Source organism: Tursiops truncatus, chromosome 16 (genome assembly GCF_011762595.2).
Source record: "Tursiops truncatus isolate mTurTru1 chromosome 16, mTurTru1.mat.Y, whole genome shotgun sequence".
Classification (NCBI taxonomy): Eukaryota; Metazoa; Chordata; class Mammalia; order Artiodactyla; family Delphinidae; genus Tursiops; species Tursiops truncatus.
In genome coordinates, this window is record NC_047049.1 from 62,447,564 (window position 1) to 62,457,966 (window position 10,403).

General features: G+C 37.1%; 1 protein-coding gene across 9 annotated transcripts in view; it reads right to left on the minus strand.

The window, feature by feature from the left end:
- HKDC1 (hexokinase domain containing 1) overlaps positions 1-10,403 on the minus strand; it is a 62,585-nt gene that overhangs the window by 51,060 nt on the left and 1,122 nt on the right. For 7 of the 9 annotated variants that reach the window (XR_012326603.1, XM_073793518.1, XM_033841764.2 and 4 more), the window contains exon 1: positions 344-10,308. The gene's annotated coding sequence lies outside the window, so the exon portion shown is untranslated. Of the gene's footprint in view, positions 1-343; positions 10,309-10,403 lie in introns of those variants that run through there. The other 2 variants (XM_073793517.1, XM_033841765.2) reach the window with 2 other exon arrangements.

A 10,403-nucleotide genomic window follows, 5' to 3' on the forward strand; every position in this document is an offset into this window, starting at 1 on the left:
GGCAAGAGAGGGGTGGGGGAGTAAAAGGTACAGACTACTATGTATGAAATAAATGAGCTACAAGGATATACTGTACAACACAGGGAATGTAGCCAATATTTTATAAAAACTACAAGTGGAATATAACCTTTAAAAATTGTGAATCACTAGGTTGTACACCTGAAATTTAGATAATATTGTGCATCAACTATACCTCAATAATAAGCAAATAAATAAACTTGAATAAACTTTTAAAAAAACCATAACTGTAAACCATTAGAAGGTACCAGTTCCATTTATTGGAATTATAGAAACAATTAGGAATTTTATAAATATTTTATTCCTGTTACTAAAGAAAACAGACCTTGAATTCTGTCCCCTATTTTTTTAATGATATGTCCAAAGTTAGTTGTCCATAATATAAAACAGTCTGCCCTGCTGGTATTCCACATGCTGCAAAAGAATAAGAAAGAGTGTGTGTGAAAGAGCAAACTGCCATAAAAGAAAGTCAAAGTAGAAACTTTCAAATCCTGCCAGCAGTTACAGTTACTATGGTGTTGCCATGGGAGCAACCACAAATGAAGCAGAAATGTTAACTTCAGCAAGTTTCAAAAGAATACTACTGATAGTTTTTTATAGGTTTATTCCTGACCCAAGAGCAGTCAGGGAATGCTCATGAAGAAATGAGCATGTATGTTAACTACAGTTCAATAAAAATCAATTAATTAATTAATCTTTAATAATTTAAAAAATGGGTGCATATTATTCTGTATGTAAATAATACCTAAATAAATTTGATTTTTTAAAAAGGGGGGAAAAAGAAAGACATCAACTGCACACAATTATTTTTTATCACAACTGTACATTAAGAGCTGTATTTGCAAGATACATAAGTGTGGCATAAACCCACAAGGACAAGAGAGCTTAACATAATTTTGGAAGACAGAAAGCTGACAGAGAAGTAACAGCTTAGCAGAGGAAACACTGACACCTCAGTGCCTGCAGAGAGTGACTGCACCAAGAAACGAGCAATGACATCTATAACTCTAGAAATGCTCAGGAATTGAAGGCCTTGATACTTCAGAAAAGCAAGAGGCTGAAAAAAAAAAAGACTGGCTAAAAGTGTATATGAAAAGCTTTCAGCTTTCAAGTCTGCAGATACAGAGGGCCGAATGTATACTGGAATTAGACAATCAAGTAAATGAAGAGTGGATGGCAGGAGGTTGTTTTCTCTCTGCGAGAGTGGGAGGCCACAGACAAGCGAGTAGAGAAGGCTAGAATGATCCAGGTTCTGGATTAGAGTTGAGGCCATTAGTATAAACTCACGATTAGCTTAATATAAATACAGATGGTTAGATATATTGTATATACACACACACACAATATATATATATACATAAATACTTGTAGATATGTATATGTACATAAGTTGGTATACTCATATATATTTCCTTGCTCTGCAAGCTGAGAGACCCTGGAAGCAATGATACCCAGCAGCAACAAGAATACCTAGCACTCAGATCTTGGTTTCTGGTATCATTCTCCACACCCCCACAGCAAAAAAAAAAAAGAACCAGGGCTCCTTGGAGAAATGTCTGATTCTAGAACTAGGCAGAGTATATACAAGATGAGTCTTGAGCATCTTGTAGTGCCAAAAAAAATAAGAATGCTAAAAAAACGAAACACAGTAACAAAAACAAATGATGAGGATATATCAGGGACACAAGACCAACTGAAAGAGTTTGCAGTAACCAAAGCTAGAACAATTTGAGCAACAAGATGAAGTATTACTTTATTATAACCCAAAGTATAAAATAAATACCCAATAAATAAATAAATACCCATCAAGCCATACTAATATAAATAAATTGAATGAATAAATAAATATGGGAGAAAAGACAAATTTCCCACGCAGAATAACTCCAAATAATTTATGTAGATACCCCCCCACCTCCAAGGAGGTGGAGCATACACCCCTCACTCCTGAAGTGTGGGCTGTGCATAGTGACTGCTTTCCAAAGCATACGACATGGAAAGGCGGTGGGGAGGGGTCGGGGAGAGTACTTTACAGTGGAGAAACCTGATAAACACTAGTCAGCCAGATGATCAAGGTTAACATCAACAGGGAGGTCATGTTGATAGTATGTACCTTTGACATGGTGTGATAAGAACAGCACTTTACCTCTGTGGTCTTCCTCTCAAAACCCGTAACTCCAGTCTAATCCTAAGAAAAACATCAGACAAATCCCAACTGAGGGACATTCTGTAGAATACGTGACTAGTCCTCCTCAAAGTTGTCAAAGCCATCAAAAGCAAGGAAAGCAGGGCTTCCCTGGTGGCGCAGTGGTTGAGAGTCCACCTGCTGATGCAGGGGACACAGGCTCATGCACCGGTCTGGGAAGATCCCACATGCTGCGGAGCAACTAAGCCCGTGCGCCACAACTACTGAGCCTGTGCTCTACAGACCTCAAGCCACAACTACTGAGCCTGCGTGCTAGAGCCCGTGCTCCGCGACAAGAGAAGCCACCGCAACGAGAAGTCCGCGCACCTCGAGGAAAAGTAGCCCCCACTCACCACAACTAGAGAAAGCCCACGCACAGCAACAAAGACCCGTTGCAGCCAAAAATAAATAAATAAAATAAATTTATTTTAAAAAAACAACAGTATGGTACTGGCATATATATAGTACCATATATATAGTCAGCTAATTTTTGACAAGGGTGCCAAGAATACACAATAGGGAAAGGACAGTTTCTTCAATAAATGGTGCTAGGAAAACTAGATATCCACATGCAAAAGAATGAAACTTACCCTACAGCATTCACAAAAATTAACTCAAAATCAATCAAAGATTCAAATGTAAGACCTGAAGCCATAAAACTCCCAGAAGAAAACACAGGGGAAAAGATCTTTGACATTGGTCCAGGCAGTGATTTCCTAGATAAGTCACCAAAACACAGGAAACAAAAACTAAAATAAATAAGTGGGAGTACATTAAACTAAAGAGCTTCTGCATAGCAAAGGAAACCATCAATAAATTGAATAGACAATCTACAGAATGGGAGAATTCGTAAACCATATATCTGATAAAGGTCTAATATCCAAAATATATACTCATACAACTCAACAGCAAAAAAAAGAAAATAATCCAATTAAAAATGGGCAAAGGACCTGAATAGATATTTTTCCAAAGAAGACATACAAATGGCCAAAAAATATATGAAAAGATGGTCAACATCACTAATCATCAGGGATATGCATATCAAAACCACAGTGAGATTTCACTTCACACCTGTTAGGATGGCTTTTATCAAGAAGACAAGAGATAACAACATTGGTGAGGATATGGAGAAAAGGAGACCCTTGTGCACAGTTGGTGGGATTGTAAATTGAGTTGACCTTTACGGAAAACAGTATGGCAGTTCCTCAAAAAATTAAAAATTGAAGTACCATATGATCCAACAATCCCACTCCTGGGTATACATCCAAAGGAACTGAAATCAGTATCTCAAAGCAGTATCTGCATACCCATGTTCATTGCATCTTTATTCACAATAGTCGAGATATGGAAACAACCTAAGTGTCTGTCAACAGCTGAATGGATAAAGAAGATGTGGTGTATATATATATACAACGGAATATTATTTAGCCATGAGAAAGAAGGAAATCCTGCCATTTGGAACAACATAGATGGACTTTAAAGGCATTATGCTAAGTGAGGTAAATCAGAGAAGGACAAATACTGTATGATCTCACTTATATGTGGAATCTAAGAAAACTGAACTTGTAAAAACAGAGAGTGGAACACGGTTACCAAGGGCTGGGGATGGGGGAATTGGGGCGATACTAAAGGTACAAACTTGTAACTAGTAAATAAATAAGTTCTGGAGAGCTAAGGTACAATATAGTGATTATAGTCAATAATACTGTATTATAAACTTTAAAGTTACTAAGAGACTAAATCTTACCTACTGTTAACATAAAAAGAAATGATAAATATGTGACATGATAAAGGTATTAGCTAATGCTCCTGAAGTAATCATATTACAATAATATAAACACACTGCATACCTTAAAATTACAGTGTTAATGTCAATTATTTCTCAATTAAAAAAAAAGCCAGCTTACGATCCAATCAACCTACATCAAAACCCAAAAGCCTTACCCTTGTAAACAGAGCTTCCTGTTAGCTTAATTCCTCCCTTTTTTTTTTTTTTTGACCACACTGCAAGGCATGTGGGATCTTAGTTCCCCAACCAGGGATTGAACCTGTGCCCCCTGCAGTGGAAGCATGGAGTCTTAACCACTGGACCACCAGGGAAGTCCCATAATTCCTCACTTTTAAATATGAACATAGCCAAAGATTACTAGACACTAAAGAAAAGTTTCCAATGGTAAAAGCAAAAACCAAGCAAGAAAAAAAAAAAAAGTAGGAAACAGAAAAGAACTTAAAACAAAAACTATAATATCTTTAGGGAAATAAGATATTGATTGTATCCATGAAACAAGAACAAGAGGATAACTACAAACAAGGGTGGGAGCAGGGGGGAGGGAGAGGAACTATATGACACTTAAAAAAAAAATTCAGTACTTTTTTCCTAGCAAGAGTTTTAAGCTCAAAAAGAGAAATTTAACTTTGAGCCATAACTGATAAAAAAACTTATATGAATCTATAGGGAACGTCCTAATAAAACTTCTGGGAATAATTTAAAGGTGTATTCTCTAAGGCATTTTCCAATATTTTTTGATTGTATTAAACATTCATATTCTCTGGTTACATTTTACAGCACTCTTAATTAGCTTTGAGTGGTTTAAATTCCACTAATAAGATAATGGCCTCTGAGAAATACATACAGTTGTACTAGGATTGTCTGTAAATGAATAAGGATAATACACACATGCATACATTGCAAACTTTGCTGTAACAATACAATATGATGTATTAAGTTGGTAAGGGAAGAAGAGCATTAGCTGAGGAAAATAAGAGAAGCTAAAAAGTTTTAAGATCAAGGCAAGATTTATAGTTAAAAGAATATGTGAAAATATATGAGTTCTAATATTACTAAAAATTAAGTAACAGGAGTCAGAATTGATAATTCAGCTGGAAATCATTTATGTGAATTTGCACATATAATTGAGCAAAAAGTCACAGTATATGGACCAGATGGTGATGAAATTAAATCACTGTGCAGAACTTAGGAGACTAAATCATGGGCGGTTTTTCTTCTATCATCTCAAGATAGACTCTTCTAGTGGCTGAAAGCCCCCAAGAAAAGGCCAGAGCTGAAAGCATCTAGTTTCTTAGAACTCAGGACTGCCAGCTGTTAGAATGTCAATATTCTCAAAGGAACCCTCCTACACTGTTGGTAGGAATGTAAATTGGTACAGCCACTATGGAGAACAGTATGGAGGTTCCTTAAAAAACTATAAACAGAATTACCATATGATCCAGGGATCCCACTCCGGGGCATATATCTGGAGAAAACTATAATTTGAAAAGATACATGCACCCCAATGTTCATTGCAGCACTGTTTACAATAGTCAAGACATGGAAGCAACCTAAGTGTCCACTGACAGATGAATGGATGAAGAAGATATGGTAAATACATACAATGGAATATTACTCAGCCATAAAAAAGAATGAATGCCATTTGCAGCAACATGGATGGACCTAGAGATTATCATACTAAGTGAAGTAAGCCAGAGAAAGACAAATCATATGATATCGCTTATACGTAGAATCTAAAAAAAAAAATGTTACAAATGCACTTAAGTACGAAACAGAAATAGACCCAGACATAGAAAACAAACTTATGGTTACCAAAAGGGAAAGGAGCGGGGGAGGGATAAATTAGGAGTTTGGGATTAACATATACACACTACTATATACAAAACAGATAACCAACAAGGACCTACTGTATAGCATAAGGAACTATATATACTCGATATTTTATAATAACCTATAAGGGAAATGAATCTGAAAAAGAATATACACAGGCACACACGCATATATATACATAACTGAATCACTCTGCTGTACACCTGAAACTAACAAAACATTGTAAATCAACTATACTTCAATTAAAAAAAAATGAGAGAATGCCAACATTCTCATAATAAGCAACAAAAGTCTTACCTTCTTTCTCGCATATTGCCATACTCCCCTTTATTCTTCTGAATTCTCTAACTCTCTTTCTTTTCAAATGTGTATCTGAATCTCTTCTCAGATGTAGACATTACACTGTTTATTGTTACTCCTCTTATTTTCAAAATGAAAAAAGGAACTATCAAATAATGAGCTCTAAGAAATGAAAACTAACATAGAGAAAATTAAATTTTCAATAGGTTAGAAGATAAAGTTGGAGAAATTGCCTAGGAAGTAGCAGAAAAGTCATGAGTATAATTTTAAAATACTGATTTAACAACCACAAAAAGGAATAATAGCTATATCAAAAGAGAAATGGAGAAAAGGAATGATTTCAGGAGTGATTTAAGAAAGCTAAATCCTCACCTACTATAACAGGAAATCAGCAGCTAATGCTTTAAAATGATGACTCAAGAGACAGTAGGAGACGTATATTATGCAGAGTCAATGAGGTAAATATTAGAAGAAATAGATAATAGAGTTGAAAATGCTTGTTTCTGGTTTTTAAAGCTATGTATATATTCCTTTGACAAAAATTAATTTTTAAAACACGGCTTAAGCTTACTTGGCTTATGTATATAGAGTTAGAGGTAAGTTAATGTGCTTAGGGGAAAGTTCTTATTTCCAAGTGAGCTTTGTTTTGAATTTATATTATATACTACTTTTAATGACATGTGATCAACATCTATTTATCAGTTTTTAAAGAATAACAATGAGTGATAAACATGCTAAGAAAATGAAAATGCAGCTGTTAAGAGGAAAGAATAAGTCAATTTGTGAACATTACAAATTACTTAAGGAACTTTTAAAAATATATATGATCTTGACCTAATTACAAGCACTTGAAAAAAAACGATCTCCCAGCAGGGAATTATCAATTTCACTGCACTTTACAGGTGTCTCAAATAGCAGTTCAAAGTAGTCACTGAGGCGAATAGAGACACAGACCTAGCAGAGAAGGGACTTGACACGGGGAGGGGGAAGGGTAAGCTGGGACGAAGTGAGAGAGTGGCATGTACATATACACATATATACACTACCAAATGTAAAATAGCTAGCTAAAGGGAAGCAGCCACATAGCATAGCACAGGGAGATCAGCTCGGTGCTTTGTGACCACCTAGAGGGGTGGGATAGGGAGGGTGGGTGGGAGGGAGGAAGACGCAAGAGGGAAGAGATATGGGGATATATGTATAACTGATTCACTTTGTTATAAAGCAGAAACACACCATTGTAAAGCAATTATACGCCAATAAAGATGTTAAAACAACAACAAAGTAGTCACTGAGGTTACAAGCCTTTCCCAAGCCTCTATAAGCACCAAGGGCTTTTCAAAGGCCGGGACTCGTTAAGGAGCACATGATATTGAATCTCTGGGCAGATTCTAAGAGCGTAGCTTTAAAGGACTTCAAAACGCCTCCTCAACCCAAATTTGCCAAAAGTACCTTCTTAAATTCAGTCTTCAAGACCCGATCCTACTTCAAAAGCTTTTTTCCCCTTCTCCGGCATCTTTCTGCCCATTAAGACAACTACTGTTTATCGTCTCTGTTGGAATTGTCCTACTATGTTGAGTGACAGACTTTTAGATAATAGTGCTCCGAAGCATGTTTAAAAACATTGTTATCTCTGTTCAAGTTTATGTATTTTACAACCTTTGAAAATAGAGTAGGGTAACAGCCTAATTCATTTATCCATTTGCTTCTCTTATCAAACCACAACTTTTCATTATATCCTCAGAGCTTTGTTTTCAATTGGACACACAAAGAATGACTGCATCATAATTACAGACTCCCAGGTCTGAGGTGTAAGAATTTTTGGTGACTTGTGATGACTGTTTTGTTTGTGATTCACAATAAGTCATTTTTCAAAAGACCCAATTCCATTTTGTATACTCACACTCGTCCATAAACAATGTACAAAGCATTACAAGTCATTGGTTATTATTGTTAACCACTTACGTACTAACCACATTTTACTAAATTACCCAGATCTGTACTGATGGAACTGAGGTCGGCATCTAAGCCTCAGTCCATACCCAATGCTGATGTTCGGCTGAATCCACAATAGTCCAAGGAGGGTTTTCAGGCAAGTATTTCAAAACCTGCTAGAAAACTGCAAGAAAAAAAAGAAGTTTTGGAAATATTGAAAACATGACCTTAGTGAAATGTATGCCTTGAACTTAGCTTGCCCCATAAGCCCACAAAGAAAGATAAGTGACATGTCAAACTTGTAGCAGAGAAGGAAGACCTGATTTCACAGTGACAATTTTAAACACACTGCAGAGTTATTCAGGGCCATTCCAATTATATTTTTCCTGTTTTGTTTCACCTGATTTCATCTTTCTTTTAATCTCTTCTTCTGCCTAACCACAGAGCTCTCCCTCCCCCACAAACACGGGAGAGGTGAAAAGTAAACTATCACTAGTATTTATAAACACTCTGTAGCTCAATGTTCAAGCAGCCCTTCTCTGACAGCACCCCACCTCCACTCCTCTTATCTGAGGCTTCACTAACATTTAACTTGCAAGTGTCTTGCCTAAGTGTCCTCTCTGACTTACCAATTCTAGCTTCTAAACTGGAGAAAGTGAGAGAATTAATAACCCTCCAAGGGCTTCCCCTGGTGGCACAGTGGTTAAGAATCCGCCTGCCAATGCAGGGGACATGGGTTCGAGCCCTGGTCTGGGAAGGTCCCACATGCCGTGGAGCAACTAAGCCCGTGCGCCACAACTACTGAAGCCCGCGCTCCTAGAGCCCGTGCTCTGCAACAAGAGAAGCCACTGCAGTGAGAAGCCCGCGCACTGCAATGAAGAGTAGCCCCCGCTCGCCGCCAACTAGAGAAAGCCTGCGAGCAGCAATGAAGACCCGATGCAGCCAAAAATAAAATAAATTTATGAAAAAAAAATAACCCTCTTAATTGACGTATCTCATCACGTAAATACGAGACCAAATCCGTTATCCAGTTCAGTTCATGGGTATTTCTTGAGACCATCTGGGCAAGAATAGACTATGTCTGCCATGACGTTAATTCACAGTGGAAAGCAAGTCCTAGAAGTTAAAGTTGCTCAAACGCAAAATATCAAAAGAAATATGCCGTTCCAGGCATTTCACTATTGATTATCCACAAGTAAGGGAGATATACAGTCAGTGCTGCCTGTTCAGCCTTTATCTTTATGAAGGTAAAGGTTAGAAGAATAAAGACTGCTATCAATTAAATATCATCTGAACTCTGAACTACTGAAGAAAAAGTCAGAGAGATGACTAACTGTAAACTTGGCTACTCCTTGACCCAACTACAACCAAATCAGTTTAATCCCTAGTTTGAAGTCAGCCTCGATTTAGCAGTTGCTCAAGAAATTAGTTTAGTTCTTCGAATGACCTAAGAGCTCAATTCACAGCCCAGAATGAACCCAAACCTTCAGGTTCATTTATAAAACACTTCCTGTATACCAAGTCCTGTGCTATATGGCATCTCATCACATTTAACCTCCCAAATAACGCTAAGTAGGTGTTATTGTCCATCTTTTTCAGATGTGGAGACCAAGCCATAGAGTGATGGCTCATAGTGATGAGAGAAGCTAAACCAAGATCTATCCAACTCCAAAGACTATGTCCTTAAGCTCCTTTTAGCTATATCTCTAACCAAGGCTTAAAATCTTTATTGGACAAGTAAAGGCCACTATGCATCAGACTGGCCTTTGGACATGGGAAGACCACTCACTCTATGTAAAATAGCCCACCAACCACTACCACTCTCTTCCCTTATTCTAGTTCTTTCTAGCATTTATCTCTGAAATCACATCTATTAATTTCACATTCATTTGCGCTTCTACTATATTCCAGGCACCATAGATATGGCAGTGAATTACACAAACAATATTTGCCCTCACAGAGCTGACATTATTTATTTAACTTATTCCTGTCAGTCACCATACCAAAATATAATCTCCACAAGGGCAGGAACATTATCTGTCTCACTTACTGCGTATTTCCAGCACCTAGAACAGCCTCTGGTACATGGGTACAACAGACAGCAACCTCTGTCAAAGAATTCTACCTGTGACATCCTCAGCAAAGGTATAGGAAACTGGTCAAAACAATTCACCAAACTGATTTTATTCCCACGCAGAGTTCCTTATAGTACATTGTCTTAGTGCTATACTACAAATGGCCATTAAATAAATCTTTAAATAAATCCTCTAAGACACAAAACAAACAGCAGTTTAGTTATCCTTAACAGTTAATTTTTCTTAGCAAAAAAAAAAGACCAGTAAAAGATAGCCA